Here is a 10,857-nt window from a genome sequence, read left to right as displayed (position 1 = left end):
GGGGTCACATCAATCCCAGAATTCCCTCGTGTCTGTGACAAGCAGGAGTGACAGGGCAGCTCTCTATATGGGGTGTTCTGCAGGAACCTCAACCCCCCCACCCCTCAAAAAAAAAATCTCACTGCTGTCAAACACCTCGGGCAGTGACATGCCCCCCCACCCCACCCCCTCCCCCAGCTCTTCATCCCAAATGGTCTTCATCACAAACTCTCTACATGGTTTCGGTTCAACTTCATGTGACCCCCCCCCCTGCACTTCCACCCCTGTCTTATAACCGCACCTGTTCGGTCTGTGGGACTGAGTGTTTCCTGTTCCTGTCCCGGGCTGATAGCGCGCCCTCTCGCCGCGGCGCGTGTGATCCCTGCGGCCAGAGCCAGTCCACCGTGCGTAATTAATTTGAATTAATTGACGGTAATCCCTCCGCTGGAACCCGCCCCCCCCCCCCACCGCGATGGCTAACGAGCGTGTGATTGAACGAGCAGAGAGTAAACAGCCCATTCGCTCGCTCGCTCTCTCTCTCTCTCTCTCGCTAAAACCTCCGTTACGCAACAGCGCAGGAGCACGGCGCGGGGGGGGGGGGGTTGAGCGCCGATTCCGAACCCTGACGAGTCGTGAGGAAACGAGTCTGAGAAAAAGCACGTCGGCGTTGTGAGCGGTGAGCAGCGTGAAGCCTAATTACGGGGACTTAGCGCCGGGCTAACAGGGACTTAGCGCCGGGCTAACGGGGGACTTAGCGCCGAGCTAACGGGGACTTAGCGCTGGGCTAACGGGGACTTAGCGCCGGGCTAACGGGGGACTTAGCGCCGGGCTAACAGGGGACTTAACGCCGCGACTTAGCGCCGGGCTAACGGGGGACTTAGCGCCGCGACTGAGCGCCGGGCTAATGGGGACTTAGCGCTCGGCTAGCGGGGACTTAGCGCAGGGCTAACGGGGACTTAGCGCAGGGCTAACGGGGACTTAGTGCCGGGCTAACGGGGACTTAGCGCCCGGCTAACGGGGACTTAGCGCCGGGCTAACGGGGGACTTAGCGCCGGGCTAACGGGGGACTTAGCGCCGGGCTAACGGGAGACTTAGCGCCGGGCTAACGGGATACTTAGCGCCGAGCTAACGGGAGACTTAGTGCCGGGCTAACGGCGGCCCCATGCTGCGGCTGATCGGGATCGGCTTCTGCCTGCCTAACCCACAAGGAGTAAATGCACTTTCTTCTGACAGTCGAAGTTTTCTTGGATTTATTCCAGTCGCTGTGGGGGTGGGCGGGTGTGTTATAGCTGAATATCGCTCTTTTATACAAGAGAGAAATTTTTTCCATAACTGTAAAAATAAACCAGCCTACCCCTACATTCACATGTAATTGTACACATAAATTGAATGCCGTGGTTTAAAAATATCATATCTATTAAAAAGTATAAGAGCTAAGATTCATATATTTTTGACGGGACACATTTAATATTTCACCATGTTATTTTTTCCCCAGAACAGTATTTGCTTTTAACTGATGGATGATTTATGATTCTGTATTCGTATAATTGCAGGTTTGTCCTTTGGTCTGTATCCGCTCCCTTGGTGCGCACATTGGTGCCTCTGAGTCCGTTTCCATGCTGTGCTGCACGACTGCGTGCTGCATGGAGGTGCTGCATGGTTCTGTGCTGCATGCATGTGCTGCATGGGTGTGTGCTGCATGGCTGCATCACCAGTAGTTAGAAAACAGTAATCCTTTCAGCAAAACTGCATGTTTTCGTTGGTTAGTGTTGAAAATTCTCAGTGGTCTACTGGGTGTTCTCAGAGTGTACTGGCATGTGAAGAGTTAATTTCACATGCATGTTTGACTCAGGTCTTCCTGTGCTGGGCTCTCATTGAGTTGTAACTTCACCCTGCTGAATGGGGTTGTGTGTTTCCCTGACCAAACTGTGTTGTACTGTGCTGTACTGTATCAGAACCTCACCAAACTGTGCTGTACTGTGCCATATCCTCACCACACTGTGCTGTACTGTGCTGTACTGTGCCATATCCTCACCAAACTGTGTTGTACTGTATCAGAACCTCACCAAACTGTGCTGTACTGTATCAGAACCTCACCAAACTGTGCTGTACTGTGCTGTACTGTGCCATATCCTCACCAAACTGTGCCGTACTGTGCTGTACTGTATCAGAACCTCACCAAACTGTGCCGTCTCCTCCCCACACTGTGCTGTGCCACACAGACCTGTCCCAGAGGCAGCGGGCGTCCCTGGTGGCAGTGGCGGGAGCGGTCATCGGGGCCATCCTCGGCCTCTTCCTCATCACGGTCTTCACCATCGTCGCCCTCCTGGCCTGCAGGTCCCAGCCGCCCACGTACTCCGACAAAGTGTGAGTGCCGCTCAGGTCTGCTTCTCTGTGCACCTGCCGCAACACGCGTGCGATGCTGTCTCACACTGCGCTACCAGTGAGCTGATCTAGGATCAGTTTTGATCTTAGAAGAACTCTATGGTTGTGCTCCTCACACCATTCCAAATGAGCATCTTCCGTGTGGACGACCACACCAATTTTTTTTTTTTTTTTTTTTTTTTTACATCATGCTGATTTCTCCACAGGTGTAAATGAGCAGGTTTGTGGTCATTAGCCGAACTGTTCCTTCCGCTGCGGGAAGGATTAATGACTCGTTTGAATTGGCGGAAGAATTAAATCCTGCCCGGGTCTCCTCTCTCTGTTTCTTTAGATTTTTTTTCTAAAGGACGCCGAGGCCCCTGAAGTTTTAAATTACCAGACTTACCACTTAACGAAATATAAAAATAAATAAGAATCAACATATGGTTGCGTTTATCTTTTTCCCCCTACTGTGTAATTAATGTGGAATTACTGGAATATGGAAAGTGATATTTCTTGACTGCGGAGGGACTTTTTTTTAAATGTTCCGGTGTAAAACCAGGAATGATGACATCACCTGTTTTCTTCGCCTTTACCCGCTGTAACTTTTGAGACTCTCTTCACGACTGGGAGAGTGGCGAGACACACGTGCGCGCCTCCTGTCGCGAGCTCTTCATTTCGACGCGGAGTCATTCTTAAAAAATGTCTGCTGTATTTTCAGCTGTAATTGTATGACCTTGTCAGTGGGCGGTGCCGTCGTTGTCAGGGGCGATGGCAATTATGACGAATCGCATTCGTTCCATCTTTGCGCATCTACTCGTCCGTTAGTAAAGATTCGTTTAGCAGCCGATCGTTTCCCTTTTAGAGAGAGATCGATGTTATCGAGGAAATTGAGATGCCGCTCAGTCGTGCTGTTCAGGGACAGAAGACTGCTACCGCAAAACACATTGCACAGATGTCACCCTTGTCTGAGTAAAGTACACAATAATAGATGGTGATGCCGTAATTTGCGTTGAATTGCGTAATTTTACTTCGGTTGTCGCTTGTGAAGTTCACGCGTCAATGAAAAAGGCGCCGTGGAATTTTATAGTCTCCCGGTGTTAAACGGACCAATATAAATCAACTGACCATTGGCCTTCTTCAATGAGTCCAAATTTAGCGGACTGAGGGTGAATTCTGTATTGTGCAACGCCAATGAATCACGTGGTTCCTTTCGTAATTGAACGCCAAATAGGCGTCCTGTTCCCAAATGAAGGTCAATTCAATCCTGGCTCGGAACCGAGATAGTTTTGTGCATTGGCGTGTTATTTTAATGCGCTATGAATCAGTGGAATATGAAACTTTTGTTTTCCGGCCTTCTTGTATTAACCGACAATGCAATTGGATGACTCACTAGTTAATTTACTGACATGCCATTTTGGTGACATTAGATCTGATCCTGAAAGCTCTTGTTGGGTTTTTAAAAAATCGTTTTATTATAATAATTTTTTTTTTTTTTTGGCCACAGTATTTTTCTTATAGCCGTTTGTCCTGATGTGATGTGTCATATTGTAGTGACAGTTGGGGAAGGGAGGTTATTGTGTGTCCAGTCCGGTCATGCTCTCACTGAAATACCCACTCACGCTATGGGAACATGGATGCAAGAGCGCGCAATAGTGTTGTGTCATTTATTCACAGAAATGGACTCAGATCTTGCATTTTAGCAATAGAGGACATTTCTTTATTTTGATAAATAACTTTTAAAGTAGAGATCACCAAGCTGTTTACTGTGTGGTTACAGTAAGTGCAACTCTCTTTATGATGTACTGTCAAACTGGGTGAAGCAAAGCAGTCACCAGACAAAAAAAAGCAAACCAATAAAAAAATTTTTTTTAAATCTGCGCACACGCAGATATGAGGTGAGGAGAGGCGTCCCGCCATATTGGCCACCTGGAGGGTTACAGCCTTGTTTTCGGCTGCGGCCTCGGTGTCGAGCCGAGGAGAATTCTCAGGTGTTCGTCGGGGAGAGGGTTCCAGAACATTCCATTCCATTGTTTATGGTTCCCTCTTCTGCGGCCGAGCGCGACGGAGCGTGCGCTTGATTTACGCGGCTGGGCTGCTGTTAGCGCCTTTCCGTGATGCTCCCCCAGCACAGAGCTCGTCCCGAGCCCGTTGGGGGGGGGGGGTTCTTCGGCTTCAGGTCCTGCTCCTCGTGACCTGAACGAGTCAGCCAGCTCATTTCGGCTCTCCGTTTTCCCCCTAATGTCTTCAGCAGAGCTCTGCAGCCCCTCCGTCCTGGAGAGATACAAGACTGCAGTTTATCAGTTAAGGCAGTTTGATTACACAGTTCTCACCTCAATTTACCTGGTTTCTGTGGTCTGAGCTGGTCGGCTCTCTGGGACCAGGAGGGCCGTGAACTGTTTAGAAACAGGAGTTCAGTTGCGGTCTTCTATCACAACCTTGACCAGTTGAATCAGGTCTTTCAGTATTGGGCTGGAACAGGGACCTGTGCCCACACTGGCCCATCTCAGACAAGGTGGTCGCCCCTGTGTCTGTGGTCTGGTGGTGTGTTTCTTTTTTAACCGTCAGAAACGGAAAGCAGGCAGGTCTGTTTCCAGATGCCAGCGTTGGGGGGCCTCATGAATGTTTAATGTCGTACGTCCTCTGAACTTTGTGTCAGCAGCTCCTGCGGTACCAGAACGTCACAATGCATTAGCGCCCCATCTCTCACCCCGCCTCTCACCCCGCCTCTCATCCGCAGGAGCTGCTCCTTTCATAATGCATGAGAACGTGTTCAGGGTTCACGGTGGATTTGATTTAAAACAATGAATGTCTCCTTAGGAAGAAGATGGTGGCATCGAACTGGACGAATCAATTTGGTTGCCCTACTTTGAACCTTTTTCCAGAACCTCTGTATCTTCCTTGTTTCAGAACCGGGCCCAGTACTGCTGACCCAGCTCTCTGCTTCACCCCGACCTGAACTCTCTGCTTACTGTTTTCACATCAGTCAGGCTTCGTGTATTGATTTATATATTTGTAAAAAATGTTTGAAATGTAACAAATGTGGGAACATTTACTTTTGGGGTGGCGGTGGGGGGGGTGTGATGGAAGGTAGAGAGAGTGAGAGTGCTCTGATTTAAAAGCCCCCTTCCACCCAATCCATCAGTCACGACTAATTTCACACGTTAGAGCGAGAAAACTGAACTTTCTGTTCGGACGATGGACGCTTCAGAACGCAACAGAGTTCTGTCTGTTTGATAAGCTCCCCGGTTAGCTGCCGTTGCAGGTGTGGGGGGTGGGGGTGGGGGGGGGATTCGTGTTGGGGGTTGTTGGTGATATTTAGGGGACTCGCGGGGCGACTGGGGTAAACTGAGCCCTTTTTGTTTCGGGCCGCAGTGAGGTTGGGAGCCTCTTAACGGCAGAATTCTCACCGTAGTGTTTTACTGGAGCTCGCTCGTCATGGCCTGTGGCAGACAGGCAACAAATCCGATACTGTGAAGCGTGCGCGCGCGTGCGAGTGTGTGTGTGTGTGTGTGTGTGGGAGAGACAGAGAGAGAGAGAGTGTGTGTGTGTGTGTGTGTGAGAGAGAGAGTGTGTGAGTGTGTTTGTGTGAGAGAGAGAGTGTGTGAGTGTGTTTGTGTGTGACTGTGTGTGTGCATGTGTGCGTGTATGTGTGTGTGTGTCTTTGTGTGTGAGTGTGTGTGTGCATGTGTGAGAGTATGTGTGTGTGCATGTGTGAGTGTATGTGTGTGTGTGTGTGTGTTTGTGTGTGAGTGTGTGTGCATGTGTGAGAGTATGTGTGTGTGCACGTGTGAGTGTATGTGTGTGTGCGCACGCCAGTACAGATCTGTGATTAATGCAGTTAAAATGCTGTTTGACCCAATAAGGTGTCCCTATGACTCTGAACCTTCAGGCCCGTTAATAAAATCAATGGCTCAGAAGAAATGATGCAAGAATTTCTCAGACAGCTTCTCGGGTCCAGCCTTTAGGTGGCAGCAGAGAGTCGAGTCGATCTGATTTGATTCGCCGCATTCATTCAACACCTGGCAGCTTTTGGAGAAATTAAATCTCTGCTGAAGCTTATTTTATCTTACCGTTCCGAATAGTGTCTGAAAGTCCTTTCTGATTACCTGAACGATGACTGCTTTTTCAGAGTGTGCGCTGATTGTGAAGAGAACATTAGACTTTAAGGTGATATGATAAATGATATATGCTCCTCATTTACCTGCGGTGTAAAGCCAGGGTACCCAGCCTTATCAGAGGCAGGTCAGTGTGGGTTCAGGCTTTTGTTCTGTTCCAGTGCTATGACTCCTCATTCAAAAGCTCAATTAATTAAATTAGATGTTTTAGTGCTCGGCTATTTCTGATCTGGAGCCAGGAGTCTCCAACCCTGGTCCTGGAGAGCCCCAGGGTCTGCTGGGATCCCCAACCCTGGTCCTGGAGAGCCCCAGGGTCTGCTGGGATCCCCAACCCTGGTCCTGGAGAGCCCCAGGGCCTGCTGGGATCCCCAACCCTGGAACTGGAGAGCCCCATAATTAACATAATTCTAATTCTGATCACGTTTACGATCCGATCCGTTTGTTTCCACCGCAGGATCGATCTTCCTCCGACGCACAAGCCTCCCCCGCCCTACGCTGAGAGACGACCAGCCGCCCGCCTGCCTGTCAATCACACGCTGGTGACGCACCAGGTACCCCAGGTGAGCTCTAGCGCTCGCGCGGCTCTCCCTCCCAAACGCGCGTGTTTCTCTTTTTCCCTTTTTCAGGCGATGGTTTTTACTCAGCACTTCTGTCTTTGGGACTGGGCTTAAAAATCCCAGTCGGGTTCTTTCTCTGTGCCTTAAAAATCCCACCTGTCTGAATGGAATGCATGGGAAATTATGTTCGCTGCTCTGGATAAGAACTTCTAATAAATTATATACATATTTAAAAGTTATTCTGTTGCCCAAGAGGGAAAGATTTTCCAAAACTTTATTCCAAAGCATTACATTACAGGCAAAACGTTGTGTAAGCAAGTTGCACAACTTTTTACACAGCATATACATTGCGTCTGTTTATACAGCTGGATACGTACTGAAGCAATGCAGATTAAGTGCATTGTGCTCAAGGGCACAACGGCAGTGTTCTGCACGGGAATCAAACCCGTGACCTTCAGGTTACCAGATCAGCTCCTTACCCGTTCTACTGCATTAAATCACATGATGGGATGACTGCTAGTGCTAATTGATGACATAATTCTCCTCCTCTTTTTCTTCTCTCTCTCTATTCCTCCAGTCCTTTGGTCTCTCTATACCTCTGTTTCTCCCTTCCTCCCTCACTCCTTCTCGTTTCTTCACACTCAATCTCCCTCTCCTTTCACGGTCTCTTGCTCGCTCTCTCTCTCCCCCTCTCTCACTCTCTCTCTCTGTCCCCCTCTCTCGCTCTCTCGCTCTCTCTCCCCCTCTCTCACTCTTTCTCTTTCTCCCCCTCTCTCACTCTCTCTCTCTGTCCCCCTCTCTCGCTCTCTCTCTCTGTCCCCCTCTCTCACTCTCTCTCTCCCTCCCTCTCTCCCACTCTCTCTCTCTCTCTCTCTCTCTCTCCCTCTCTCTCACTCTCTCTCTCTGTCCCCCTCTCTCGCTCTCTCTCTCTGTCCCCCTCTCTTGCTCTCTCTCTCTCTCTGGAGGGGCTGTCAGCTCACTCTAATTAGCAGCACTCCTCAGCCTCCCTGCATACACTTAGCCTTAGCGAGCGCTAAGAGAGAAGGAAATTCCCATTAGCATCTCGTAGCATGCTAATTCCCATTAGCGTGCTACGAGAAGGACATTCCCATTAGACAGGGGAAAAATGCAAAGGAGCGGACGGACAGTGATGCATTGTGGGTCATTATTCAAGCGAACGATGGAACAGCGAGGAGGCTCTCCTTTCTGGAGAGGGCAAGGGGGAACAGGGACAGCCCGTTACAGAAGGGTTTTTAATTATTAGACTCATTAATGATTCATTTCTGATGGGGGCTGTTCCTGACCCCTAGTATGGTGCAGCTTATGTGAGCCATGTTGATATGAACCAAGAGAAACCAGTAGTAACAACTCTGAGCACTGATATAAGGAAAAATAAATAAATGTTGTTTAACGTAGTTGGAATTCTGTGTCCCAAATGCTTCATAATTTCCTGAATTTATGCACTTTAACTGCATCCAATTACATGCAGTGTTAATAAAATTGTATTTAGAAAACCTGGGCTTTAATATGTCCGCTATTACTGAACGTGTCTTCACTTCCTGTATACGTGCACTGGTATGGAATATGTCCTCACTTCCTGTCTATGGAATATGAATATGTCATCACTTCCTGTGTTTTCACTGTTACTGAATAAGCCCTCACTTCCTGTCTATGTGCATTATTACTGAATGTCCTCACTTCCTGTATATGTGCACTATAACTGAATGTCATCACTTCCTGTATATGTGCACTAACTGAATGTCATCACTTCCTGTATATGTGCACTATTACTGAATGTCCTCACTTCTTGTATATGTGCACTATAACTGAATGTTATCACTTCCTGTATATGTGCACTATAACTGAATGTTATCACTTCCTGTATATGTGCACTATTACCGAATGTCATCACTTCCTGTATATGTGCACTATTACTGAATGTCATCATTTCCTGTATATGTGCACTATAACTGAATGTTTTCACTTCCTGTATATGTGCACTATAACTGAATGTTTTCACTTCCTGTATACGTGCACTGGTATGGAATATGTCCTCACTTCCTGTCTATGGAATATGAATATGTCATCACTTCCTGTGTTTTCACTGTTACTGAATAAGCCCTCACTTCCTGTATATGTGCACTAACTGAATGTCATCACTTCCTGTATATGTGCACTATTACTGAATGTCCTCACTTCCTGTATATGTGCACTATAACTGAATGTTATCACTTCCTGTATATGTGCACTATAACTGAATGTTATCACTTCCTGTATATGTGCACTATTACCGAATGTCATCACTTCCTGTATATGTGCACTATTACTGAATGTCATCATTTCCTGTATATGTGCACTATAACTGAATGTTTTCACTTCCTGTATATGTGCACTATAACTGAATGTTTTCACTTCCTGTATATGTGCACTATTACTGAACGTTATCACTTCCTGTATATGTGCAGTGAATGATTGTATTTCCTCTTTTGAAGGTCCGCCGGGTGGACAGGCGGGTTGAGGTGTCCAACAGAGCGCCCGTGAGAGGGATGCCTCACAGGGACCCCCGAAACCCCGCCCATGAGCCGCTGTCCTATCACAGCTGGGTCTGCCACCACAAGGGGGCGGACCGCGTCTTCATCAATCACCGCGAGCACTATGTGTGATCTGCTCCCTCCCCACTGTTACCACGGAGACCACAGCATCTGAGTACATCAGTCGCCAAGAACACCGTGTGAGATCAATCAACTCCCTGCTGTTACCGTGGAGATCACAGTATCTGAGTACACCAGTCACTACAAACACTGTGTGAGATCAACCCCCTGCCGTTACCATGGAGATCACAGTATCTGAGTACACCAATCGCTGTGAACACTGCATGCCTTCCTCTTCCCACCGTTACCCTGGAGACCACGGTATCTTCAGACTAATCTCAAGAGCAAAGAGAGGGATTGGGACAGGTGCTTTTAAGAACTGGTATAAAGAGTTCAGGACACTTCTACTCTTAACGTGATCATGACTGCATATAACAGAGCCCCAATGTCTTAACACCACCCGTGAATAACAGTTCTGTTAATTTCGCAGTTAATTACACAGATAAATAATAGCCGCAAACTAGCTTGCACCAGACTAATGGAACGACTGTCTGACTCTGCACAGTCACATCTCAAAACCACCCAAAAATGAAGAATTGCGGTGTCACTGATCTATAAAGTAAAAAAAAATGTTTCTTCATTTAAGCTTAGACTCTTGTGGTCCCTCTGACCAGACTGATAACAACTGAAGCAAGAAAAGGGGTCCATCATCCAAATGGACAATGTAGGGTTCACAGAATCCACCCTCCGACCCCCCATCCCCCCCATCCCCCTCACCCCCATCACCTCCCACCACCATCCCCTTCACCACCATCACCCCCCACCACCAGAAAAAAAATGTTTTTTATCATCCACCCCAAAACGGACTATTTATTCCACTTTGCAGAGGCTGCGCAGTTTCCATGTTTACTGTTCTTCTTGGACTCCATTTTCTTTCCTGCCCTCTGGGGAGGGGGGTAAATGCTAGTCGGGGGGGGGGGGGGCACTGACCGATGCCTCAGAAGCAGTCCTGCTCTGACTGCTGTTCTTCCAGGAGAGGCACTCCTTCTCCTTCTTCCTGCCGAAACAAACATTCATGACCCTGCTACTAGTGCAATGGTCTCCCAGGCCAGTGCTGTTTTTAATATTGCATCTCATTATGCCTGGATGAGAGGTTCCGGAACACTGATCAGAGGAACAGCAAACCCCCCCCGCTGTTCCTAAATTAGACAGATCACAGCCCCCGGGGAAATTCACCCCCCTCAGTCC

At 48.3% G+C, this 10,857-nt stretch overlaps 1 long non-coding RNA gene across 1 annotated transcript; it reads left to right on the top strand.

Moving 5' to 3' along the window:
* The first annotated feature begins 590 nt into the window (after nucleotides 1–590).
* Nucleotides 591–10,265, top strand: LOC118236523. Its single transcript, XR_004767055.1, has 5 exons — nucleotides 591–655; nucleotides 1,475–1,532; nucleotides 2,202–2,346; nucleotides 6,916–7,021; nucleotides 9,511–10,265. It is a non-coding gene; the product is annotated as an uncharacterized LOC118236523 (long non-coding RNA).
* Nucleotides 10,266–10,857: the final 592 nt, after the last annotated feature.

This window comes from Anguilla anguilla, chromosome 9 (assembly GCF_013347855.1).
Source record: "Anguilla anguilla isolate fAngAng1 chromosome 9, fAngAng1.pri, whole genome shotgun sequence".
In the NCBI taxonomy this organism is placed as follows: Eukaryota; Metazoa; Chordata; class Actinopteri; order Anguilliformes; family Anguillidae; genus Anguilla; species Anguilla anguilla.
This window is presented reverse-complemented; position numbering and strand designations above follow the sequence as displayed.